Raw genomic sequence first — 12,351 nt, forward strand, 5'->3', positions numbered from 1 at the left:
AAATATGAGTTGGTTTTACTAACTAACCAATCTAATCAATTGTTTTCTTTTCAATACTTCAAAATTTGGGACATATCCGTATCGGACGTCTTATCAGTGTCAGATACTTGGGGATACATATAAGATACTCCATTCAAAGTGTCCATTTTTATTAATTACGAAAAGGGTAAGAGATACTATTGGATACTCTAAGAGAGGGATACTTCCTATAATATAACTGGAGTATATATAATTTTATCATTTGAGGGAAATCAGAGCATATATAATCCCAACATACTGAGGATTTAGTGTTCGTTCATTGATCTTCGTCTCCTTTCACGAAAAAATGAAATTATATGAATGGAGAAAGTAGAATGTGGAATATCGATAGAGATGAATTTGATCCACTAGACAGTGAGGGGGTACTTGAAGTTGCAATTCGTTCACTTGACGATCCAAAACTAGAAAATATACTCTTTGTTGAAGACAATATTGAAAAGTGATAGGCGAGATGTTAGATGGTTTTTATCTGTTTTTTTATATATTCCAGATAGAATTTAAGATTTTTTCTTTTTTATGTGATTCTTTTTACTAAAGTGAAAGTCTATGCTTAACTGCTTTAGACTTAGTTGAGGTGACAATTAGTTCAGAGATACAATCCATGAAATCTTAAGCCGTTATCGTTTTTCACTGTATTCAACCTAAGTTTTCAATTGATTTGATTGAATCAAATTGATCGATTTGACAAACAATTGGAAATTCAATTTATTTTAATTAGAAAGTAATAAAAGTAAAAATTGATGTTGAAAAAGCGGGGGTACAACAACCACACCAATATTTCGTTTGGCAATCTGAGAGGACTTACTCCAATATACTTTTAAGAGAATCAACTAGACATTCAGACTCGATCTATAAGAAAGTATATCAAAGGGCAATATCTTTATTTCTCAATTCAATCCGCAATCAAACAAATAAGAATTTGCGAGACCGGTTGAATAAGGAGAAATAACTTGAACGGTACCAAAGACCAATGTTCAAGTGTCAATCAATTTATATCAACAACCAAAGGTTGGATAATCTAATTGATTGATCTTAACGCACAACCTGTGATATTTCAATTATATAACAAAATATAATGCGGAAAAGAAATAACACAGACACCTGAATTTTGTTAACGAGAAAAACCGCAAATGCAGAAAAACCCCTGGACTTAGTCCAGCTTTGAACACCACAACGTATTTAGCCGCTACAGACACTAGCCTACTACCAATGAACTTCGCACTAGACTGTAGTTGAACTCTAATCAATCTCACACTGATTCAAGGTATAGTTTCGGTCCTTACGTCTCTGATCCCAGCAGGATACTACGCACTTGATTCCCTTAGCTGATCTCACTCACAACTAAGAGTTGCTACGACCCAAAGTCGAAGACTTGATAAACAAATCTGTCTCACATAGAAAAGTCTATTGGAATAGATAAATCTGTCTCTCACAAAAATACATACGAGTTTTGTTCCGTCTTTTGATAAATCAAGGTGAACAAGAACCAATTGATAAACCGGATTTATATTCCCGAAGAACATCCAAGTATTATCAATCACCTCACAATAATCTTAACCTTATGGAAACAAAACAAGATATTGTGGAATCACAGACGGTGAGGCGAAGATGTTTGTGACTACTATTTATCTTGCCTATCGGAGAATAAATCTCGAGAAAATCTTAGAGAATATAGTAATCAAACGATAGAATCACGCAAGATCAGAACACGCAACTACATATAAAATAGTTGGGTCTGGCTTCACAATCCAATGAAGTATTTAACTCGTTAACCTACAGGGTCTCGTGAAAAACCTAAGGTTAAAGGAGAATCGACTTTAGCTTATACAACTAGTATCACACAAGAGGTGTGGGGATTAGGTTTCCCAGTTGATAGAGTTCTCCTTTATATAGTTTTCAAATCAGGGTTTTCAATCTAAGTTATCTTGGTAACAAAACATTCAATATTCACCGTTAGGTGAAAAACTGATTAGATTTAAGCTAATATCTTTCAACCGTTAGATCGAACTTATCTTGTTACACACAAATGAAATGTACATTCATTTAGGTTTGAGTAACCGTACCTAAACGTGTACACCATGTTGGCTCAACAATAGTTAGCCATATGAACACTCTCATATCAACCTTATTCATCTTAACCATAACTAGTTCAAATGACTCAAATGAAACTAGTTAAAGAGTTGTTCAATTGTTATATTCTCATTATACAAGAACACAATTGAAGCAAAATCGGTTTGATTCACTCGAATCAATTCATGAACATTATAGCCACGGTTTGCAAAGAATGCATTCCTTATTATATAGATGTATTAGTTCATGTACACAACCGATTTTAGAACTTTAACCTTCAAGTACGCAAACGGGTACGCATACTTGAATTACCCGGACTGAGTTTGGGTTTCGCTAGTACGCAAACAGGTACGCGTACTTCCAATGCCAGCAGAAATTCTCGGTCATGAACCTTAAGCCAGTACGCATACTTAGGTTCTCAGACTTCTCAAACCAACAGGTGCGCATACTATGGTTCACAGACATGAATTTACATATGTGCAAGAGTACACAACATGTCATAATCCAATAATGGTTAAGTGTTCTTGAAAAGGCGAGGGTACCCAAATATACCTCAAGCTAAAACTTGTCCTACCTATAATTCCTTTCTCCGAAAGTGATTGTCTATGGACTGAGTCGAGACAATGCAACTAATCGGTTCACACGTGTGATCGTCTATAGATACGAGATCGAGACAATACAACAACGAAGTATGTTACTTGATAAAAGGGTTCGGACTTAACCAAACATAATAGGATTCACTTATCAAGTAAATAGGAATTAACGTTTGTGTGATTTACTTTAATTATAATAAAACAATTATTATGCGGAAAATAAAAGTAAATGACAACGCAAGATTTTGTTAACAAGGAAACCGCAAATACAGAAAAACCGCGGGACCTTGTCCAGAATTTAATACTCTCAGGATTAAGCCGCTACACAAAATTAGACCTAACTTCGTATAGTTGAGACCAAGCAACTAAATCTATAGTTCACCTAGTTCCATATGTATTCCCACGCCTCCAACTTATAAATAAGTCACGTACTTGGAACAATTCCTTTGGTTCGTATTCCAAACAGTAAAGGAACAACAAATCTGTTTGGTATCAACTCTCTTCAACCAAGTGATATGAGTCGGACAAAGGATCTTCTGTTTATATTAACATAAACTCCTTCGTCAGGTCCTTAGATCTATCTTATGTTCAATTACCGAAGTAATCGTTAAGATTTTGCAATCAACACTCTTAATCCAAAGAATTGTGCTGATGCCGATCTACTCAATTAATCAATCCAATTCAATCACAAGGATAAAACTGATTATTAATTGGATCCTCTTTTATCGAAACAAGTATTGTGCACATCAAAGATTATGAACCCACAAATCAGAAATCTTCAATATCTTCTTCGTCTTCAAATCTTCTTAGATATTCAATAAACACCTGCACACAATCACTTGAATCTCTTGTGATCAATCATACACATAACGGATTCTGTTAATAATGGATTATCACAAGATCGTGTTTAGAACTAACAACAGTCTAAAGATCCCTGTCGAAACTCTGAACTAGTTTGAGTGAATCTTATATCAAAAGAGAAGATTTTCAAGCATAAACAAACTAGGTGCAATCAAAGTTCAACCACCGTTAGTCAATCTAATCAATGAAAACAAAAGATAAACCATAATTATCTAGTTTCCCACCAACGGTACTAATAGAGCTTCTCAATCCCAAAGAAGACTTTAAACTGAGCGTCCGTAAGAGATTTCTCCTAATTAGGTTACTCTCCTCTCCGAATAGGCGGCTTCACTAGTAGCAGCACAACAAGAGGTAGTTTGTTGTTACGAAGGATTAGTTTGCTAGAAATGCAAACTTCAAGTATTTATAAACTAGGAAGTTTGGACACCAAGGAATTTCCAAAACCGAAAATATTCTCAAGATATTCATTAAAGCACAAATTCGGTTTCCATAATTCCTGGAAATGCTCTGTCCAAAAATAATGATCGAAATCTCTCTGAAAATCTCTAATTAGTAAATGCACATTACTAATTCTTATTTTCCTAAAAATGAAGTTAATTACTTTAATTAAAAGATTCTCAACTTATTTATGTTTCGATCCTGGGATTCTCTTCCCTTAGCTATTAAGGAATAACTTTGAACAATTAAATATAAACATTCACATCACGTGTTCAAAGTGTGTCAACATCCTTACTTTGTAAGTCCTCTTTCATACTTACAACCTTGAAACCGATTTGCCACACTTCCAAACAAGTTTATAATTAGTTCATCTGACTTTCAAGAACTATATGATTGATCAAATAACATTCAATCACAAATCATGGGTTTAACAGTTCTACCAAAACAAGTTTCGGTTCTACCTCCATGTGAGTACTGTTCATAGTCACACTAGCTTTCCAAAATTCGGTTGACTAGGTACTATATCGGTTCCCCACATATATATGGTATCTAACTTATATGTGTTGCACATGTTGATAGACGCATTTTTGTGTCTAATTTGTCCTCAATGTTCTGTATTGGTGGTACTCGATTTCGTACTTATTATGGTGTTTTATGTGTTTGTAGGTATTTTTGGGAAATAAACATTTTTGGAAAATTCGGCTCGAAAAGTTGCTCGGGGAACCCCCTGGAAAAGTACTAAAGGCACCCTCATTTTGGATAAGGGCACCCCCAGGCACCCCAGCTGTTAAAGGCGCCCATACTCTGGATAGGGGGCAACCATCATCTTCCTCATTTGAAACTGAAATTTGACAGGAAACTTGTTTCTCACCTGCAGAATTTTTTGTTCGAGATTTGAGGACATTTTAGAGAGACTCAATGGCTGAGAATTGTTGGGATGATGTGACTGGTCTTAACAGACATGGTATGGCTTATTTTGTCGGATAAAATTCGCTAGATTCTCGTGTTTAAGAAGACAGAGGCCAACGTGCATGGGAAGATATTCTCCATTAAACTCATGGATATTTGGTCAGATTTTCTCTTATTTTGGATATATACCAGCCTGTTATACTACAACAGGGTTGGTAAGTGCTTTCAATTCGATCAAAGAGGAAGATATACGGAATCTCGTGAAACAGGGGAAGAAAATATTCCCGAGAATATTTTTCTTCAATACCGAGTAATGGAAGATTTGCTGGAGTTATGGAGGATTATTTTCGGTTCTGGGAGGCTATTTAAGGTGTACGTAGAGAAGCAGAGGGGAGATGGAGTGATAGGGGAGCGAACAGAGGGTTGAGGATGGAGAAAAATCAAGTTGCAGAGGTGAACCAGTTTTTCTGGTGAAGAAGAACACGAAGAACATTAGACCACAGAAGACAGTCGTATTGCTACAGTTCCAGCGACACTTCATATTTATCGTTCTCTGTAACAATTTGGTTTGTAACAAATATAATTTTTACAAACCCGGTTTTAATTATTTCTCACCTTTTCCATCATTTGTAAACACCTTTTTGAGCAATGAAAAATTCCTTTGAGTGTGTTTTCACCATGCGGAGCTAGACCCATCACTGGGACGACAGAGAAGGTTGTGTTTCGTTCATGTGGTAATTAAAATAATTCTTTTATAACTATTTGCATAGAATTTAATTGTTTTATGATTTCCATTAATTATTTGTTATTTTGTTTGATGTCGCATGCTCACAACTTACAACTAATGTTTATGTGTCATGCTCACAACTTAATTACTTTTTATGTGTCATGCTCACAACTTAATTACTTTTTAATTACTTTTTAATTACTTTTTATGTGTCATGCTCACAACTTACAACTAATGTTTTATGAAATCTACTTTGGCAAAGAATAGAGTTATTGTTTCTTTTGTTTTGAGCTATAAATGTCTAGGATTAATTTATGAACCCCATGAACATGAAAAGCAGTGGAATCCCGAGTCCCAATAAATTCTTCATCCCGTGACATATTTTGTATATAATTTCTTATTTTTAGTATTTTTATATTTAAGCCTAGAATCAATTCAACAAAGTCTGAGAGAACGACAACCTTCTTACCACTATATAAAAATCGATCAATTTTTGGCACCGCCGACGCGGATTTGTTTTTAGGTTTTATTTTATTTGTTCTATTTTACACGTTTTGGTATTTTTGTTTGCTTTCAAATTTGGAGCTAAGCTAAAGGAAAAGAGAAAGTGCTGAAAAGAAAGGAAAAGCCCAAAAAGGAAAGAAAAGAGAAATCCAAAAGGAGTGACGAAGAAGATTTTGTAAATAATTTTATTTTTATTTTTTTAAAAACTGTAATTAAGGTTTTTATTTTTGTAATATTTTATTTTTGGACATTTTTTTCTTCTTCTTTTCTTTTGGACATTGAACATTGGACTTTATTTTTATAACCCTACGGAAGGGTAGTTTTAAATAAACTGTTTGCAGAGAAGGAAAGAGATTACGATATCGCCTCGGCCTCTCGGGTTCGTACATGACATAGGAGTCGTGGCCCGAGTCGACTTCAACGGTTCATCCCCCGTCTGGAACGGGAGGTAAGAATTCTAAACACCTGTGAATCCCCTGTCAGCGGGTTTACTGGATGATTTCGTATGCATATATGTTGAGGACCTGAAATCAGATTTAATTTTCTAGTAAAGGGCAAGGACTGGCCAAATCAAGATAAGGACTCGGATTTCATCACCATTTCCTTCTTGCCCGCCTTAGGAACACGTAACCTACGCGAACCTAAGCCTTAAAATTTGTACTAGAACGAGAACGATAGGATAACGAGCTTATTAGGAAATTCGTTCGGAAAATATTGGTTACTCTTTTGAGCATACTTTAAAGTTCATGATGGTTTCTGTGAGTTGAATACGCCGCCTTGTAACGCCGGTGAGGCCTTTGTTATCAAAGCTCCACTGAGTTCCCTCGTCTCTATTCAACTTACTTTAACTCGGATTAATTCCAGAGAGGTTTGCTCAAATTGTAATGAATTCCTTTTCTAAAGAATAAAAACTGGTCTAGAAACAATCTAAGGGAGCCATCATGCTTTTTTTTTGCTAGATAAAATAGGCTTGTTGTGGTCGAGTCAGCCTTCTTTGTGTTTGTTTAGAATTCCCTTGCAGTTAGGATGTCGAACTGGTATTACAATACCCAATACAACGAATATCCGACTGATTTTCAAAATGGACATTACTTTGACCATAGTGTGAATAGTGGCTGGGAACGCCAACCTTTTGAAGATTATGGCTCATAAAATGGTGAGCCCAATTACTATTCACATGAATACCATCATACGAGCAAAATTCTTATAATTCCTCTTCTCTAGATGAGGCACGTAAGATACTTGAGTCAACGCGTAAGTTACATGAGTCGACACATAAGTCAGCCGGACACAAATGACTTAGTTATAGACGAAAGAACTGTAACAATGAGTGAACCTTATTTAGAAGATAACCTCAGGAAGTTAGCTGAGTCAACATGTAAGTTAACTGAGTCAACACGTGAGTTTTCTGAGTCAACACATAGGCTTGAGTTAGAGACGGAAGAAAGAATTGCTCGAATTACACTGAATTTCCAATACATTGCTTCAAAAATCAACCTTGAAAGTGAAAAAAAAATTATTTACATAATCAAGATGACAAGGATAGAATTGGAAGCAATACTTTAGATGAGGTTCAACCATTTTCATGTTATTATGATTATGTTGAGGATAGTGCCGATGAAGAATCTGAAATATTTAGGCATAATGATTAAGAATTTGTTACTCTAACTGAGCTTCATAATGGTAATATTATTTCTAGTTCAAATACAAATAATTTTAATAACAATTCACCTGTTCAAAAGGATGAGGATTTGACTAAAGATAAGACTTCCTTAGATGATGTAGTATTTCCTTTTGATTATGAAGGCGATGATAGTTTAGAGGAGCGGGTTTATCCTGAGAATATTGTTTTCGAGTCTAGCAATTTAGAAACATTAGTCTTAGAAAAACAAAATGAAATCGTAGAGATGAGTGAGGATGTACCTGACTTAGAAGAATCAATTGACCATTTTCAGGAATCTGATGACCTTGAAACTAGGGAAGTTGTGACTAGTCTTTATAGAGACACTGAAAACTCTAAGTTTGGGGGTGATTTTTATTATCCATGTGCTTTAACTCTTACAAAGGTCCCTCACTTGGAACTTAACATATATGCCTCAACCATTTGATGAGTGCTAAAAAGTGCATATTTCTATATATTTTTCTTGGCATTTAACTCATCTTTTGTGCATTAATTCTACATTTTATCCCATATTCTGTATTTTCATTGTTTTCAAGAATAAATATTTTTATTAATTAATTTTGCATTTTTAGGTAATAAATAAAGCCTGGTTAACTCACGGAGCGAAAAGAGCAAAGAAACGGCAAAGACTCCCGCAGAAAGGCAGCGAAGAATGATGTTTGCAAGAGCCGGATCAACTAGAAGTGGGCTTGAAGAGGAAGAATTGTCCTTAAAGAAGATATGGGCTTGGCATACCCAAGGCCCAAAACCCTTACCCAAATCCATTTCCAATATCCATACCCATTTCCATGAGAGTCGTCAGATTGGATCCATCACATCATCCAACGGTCGCCTCATCACCGATCATCAAATCTTGAAGCTTCTGTCAAACATCATAGTACCTAACTCCAATCTAAGCCGTCAGAATTGTTGTATCACGCATCCAACGGTCGCTGCAAGCCTGTTCCATCTTAGCCGTTCGATTCAATCCAGATGTGATCATCCAACGTATCATCTTCGCTGGACATCGAATTTGCTACAACCGCTCAACACTCCAACACCTAACACCTATACCCGCACAACAAACGCACCCTTCTCCAATTCTATCGACTCCATCATCTCCCTCACCGTCTGCAGAGAAAACTCTGCCATCACCAACTCTCTGCCACCACCACAACCACCACCGAGCTCTCAAATCACCAACAACCCCATCACCCCATCATCCATCACCTATTCCCTTATAATTTCAGAGACCTAATTCACCTAATTCACTCGCCTCTTCTCAGAAAACCTAGGCGTGTGAGTTTGGTAAATTAGGTTGAGAAATAACACAAATTGTAGGCATGGGTATCATCAGGAGAAGAAATAGAGGGATGGGTCGACGTACAGAAGCCATTATCAAATATTAGGTAAACTGAATTTCAATTTTCAGAAACCCTAATTTACTGTTTTGGGGGTTTTGCTTGTAAAGTGTAATTGAGTATAAATATGGGTTGTGGGTGTTGTGTTGAAGGCATGCCTGGGCTAGCCAGTGCTTCACCCAAGAGGACTGGAATAGCCAGTGCCTCAAGGGTTAGTTCTTAGTTTAAATTATTTTGTAAATTTCAATTGTATTTGTCCCATCCATGCTCTGATCTTGTTGTGCTTGAACTGTCTAGGATTGAATATCCTTTTAGGTTGTTAAAACACTAAGCAAGCTTCTCTGCGGGTAGTTGCAGTGTGAGAGCCCCAAATATTACTAGGATTAGATTCATCTTAGTGTTCTTAGTAATCTTTCTAGACCAACCCTTAGATGAACAGCCGGCTTTGAACCGCAACTGTCATCTAGTTATTCAGAGAGCCTAGAAGCTGACTGATAACTAACAAGGGACAAGAACATAGTTGGAGGACTTAGCTTAGGAAAAGGGTGGATTCAAGATCCTAGTCCCTTCTATACTTCACTTCCTTTGTTTCTTTATCACTGCATATGTTACTGCCTTGGTTTCTTTGCCACTATCACTCTTTGTCACTCACTGTTACTGCCTTCTACCAAGTTTTTGGCGCTGTTGCCGGGGACTGGTGCTGTGTAGTTGAAAAAAAATAAAAAATAAATAAATAAATATTGCTCTTTCTTTTCTGTTTTCAAATTTAGCTGTAATTTAGTTTAGTTTAGTATAACTGTTTATAGCTTAGTGTAACTGTTTTAGCTGTAACTTAACTTAGCTATATTAGTATAACTGTCTTTACCTATAACTTAGCTGTAACTTTAGCATGTAACTGTAGTTCTGCATCTCCTGCATCTGCATACCTGCATCATCTGCATTTTAGCTGTAACTTAGTTCTGCATTCATCTTGCATTTGCATCTGTGTCTGCCATCATAACTTGCATTCCTGCATCCTTGCTCTGCAGCCTTGCTGCATCTGTAGCATTGCCCTGTGGCTTTGCTCATTGCACCTGTAGCCTAGCACCTGTAGCCTCATAAACCTTGCCAACTACAGCTGCAAACTGCACTGCTTTATGCAGTTTTCCTTTTTTTTCCCTGCCTTTTCTGTGTACTGATCACAGACAATGAGTGTCAGGTAGTTGGTGCTGCTGCTGTTTGTCTTCTGTTGCTGTGGAGTTGCTGCTGCTGGTGCTGAGCCTCTGGTGCTCTTGCTGAAGTTGCTGTTGCTGTGAACCAAGCCCAACTGGGTTGTGCAACTGCAATTACTGAGCAGCTGGGCTGTGCTAACTAGTAAGCCTAAACCCATCAGTAAACCCAATTTTTGGGCTTGTAATTTTAAGACTGAATGATGGGCTTGTAGTTTAACTAAACTGTGGGCCTGTATTTAAGCTGAACTGTGGGCTTATTTTGTTTCTGAACTGTGGGTTTCAACCATGAAATTTGAATTTCTGAACTGTGGGCTTGACCCAAAACAAAAATTTGTAAAATGTTTTCAAAGCCCAGTTGGGCTTAGTCTTTTGGCTAAACAGCTAGCCCAAAACCCAACTGAAACTTAACTTCTGGGCTTGGTTTACCAAACAGTTGGGCCTCGTACTCAAACTATAAGTTGTCAGCTGGGCCTTTTTCCCTAAAAACCAAAATTTTCTTTTTCCCTGAAGACCAAAATTTTTCTTTTTCCCATCAAAACCAAATGTCTCCCGACAAAACCAAATTTTTCCCAAAAAGTCCAATCCCATTAAAAACCAAATTTTCTTGTATAGAATCTAGTAGATAGTTTCTTCGTTAAATCTTTTGTTTCTTTTGTACATATTTTTCTAATCCAATGTGACTCTTAACTGAAATATGTTGGATTTTTGCCTTGAATAACGGAGTTCTAATTTTGCTTTCGCCGTCAAATCGGGTATTTTCTTTCCTTTTTCTCTACTCACCATAATCCTCTTCGTATGTTATAATTCTTTTCATATTTTGGAACATTGAGGACAATGTTTAGTTTAGGTTTGGGGGTATGGTATAGATACCACGATCACATGTTATAATTGAAAACAGAACTCCTTCTTTTTGAAAAAAAAAAAATGAAAAATGAAAATAAAAAAAATAGAAAATGATAAAAAACATAAAAATGGAGCTCATTTACCTTGAAATGTTGACTCTTGTGCATGTATGTAAACATAAGGATTCTTAGTCTAGATATTTAGGCACCCTGATTCTAGCATAATTCACATGTGATAAGAAACTTGCACACGCACAATCTACCAATACATGTATAGCCTCGATCTTCAAGGTGTTTGATGAGAAGTTAGATTGCCAATCACTTTAGAATACTGAACGAAACTTGACTAGCTTGTTCTTTGGTTGGTTGGGATAGAAGGTGGAGGTTACATTAAGAAAGACAACCATCGAATTTAACTGGGTGCATCAAAAAGGGCTACCTCTTGCTAAGAGTCATGTAATTTTTTGTTTCCTTTTGTATATGTATCAAAAGTGTTGCCATGTTAAAAAAAAAACGATGTATATATTCAGAAAAAAAAATTCAAAAAAATATCAAAAAAAAAAAAATAATCAAGTATTTACCAATTCCATCCTCTCTTGTTCCAAAAATAAAAGAGAGTAGTCAATGTAAATAAGAGTCATGTAAAGAGTCATCTTTTGTGTTTTTGTGTTATAAGCAAGGAAGGGTGTATGCCATTGATGTACAACGCGAGTAATTGTGAAATACCTCCAACTCATTCACAATTCTCGTAAAGTACGGACAGCTAGCTAGATTTCGACCTCGGTTCTTAGCCTGAGAAACTATCTCTTGGTGATTAGTAGTCATAACATCCGATCTTTCTTTACACATGTGTAGATACACTTTACACTCTTATCACATGTCTTTATTTGTTATCAGTGTTAGGACTGTGCCTTGGATAGCTAGATTGACATCTCCATTTTGCTGTGAGCTTCTACTGTCTTGCACATGTCACATTTCATGGAATCTGAGCTTATATTTTGTCCTAGAACTTTGTAGGTACGTTCTAAGCAAACCTTCACGAGACTTCAACTCGTCCACTAGGGACACTTAGTGGTTTAAAAGGCTTATTGCATTCGCTAAATGCAATCGAGAGACCAGCGACAGTGGTATAGGTA

This window comes from Papaver somniferum, chromosome 5, assembly GCF_003573695.1.
Source record: "Papaver somniferum cultivar HN1 chromosome 5, ASM357369v1, whole genome shotgun sequence".
Classification (NCBI taxonomy): Eukaryota; Viridiplantae; Streptophyta; class Magnoliopsida; order Ranunculales; family Papaveraceae; genus Papaver; species Papaver somniferum.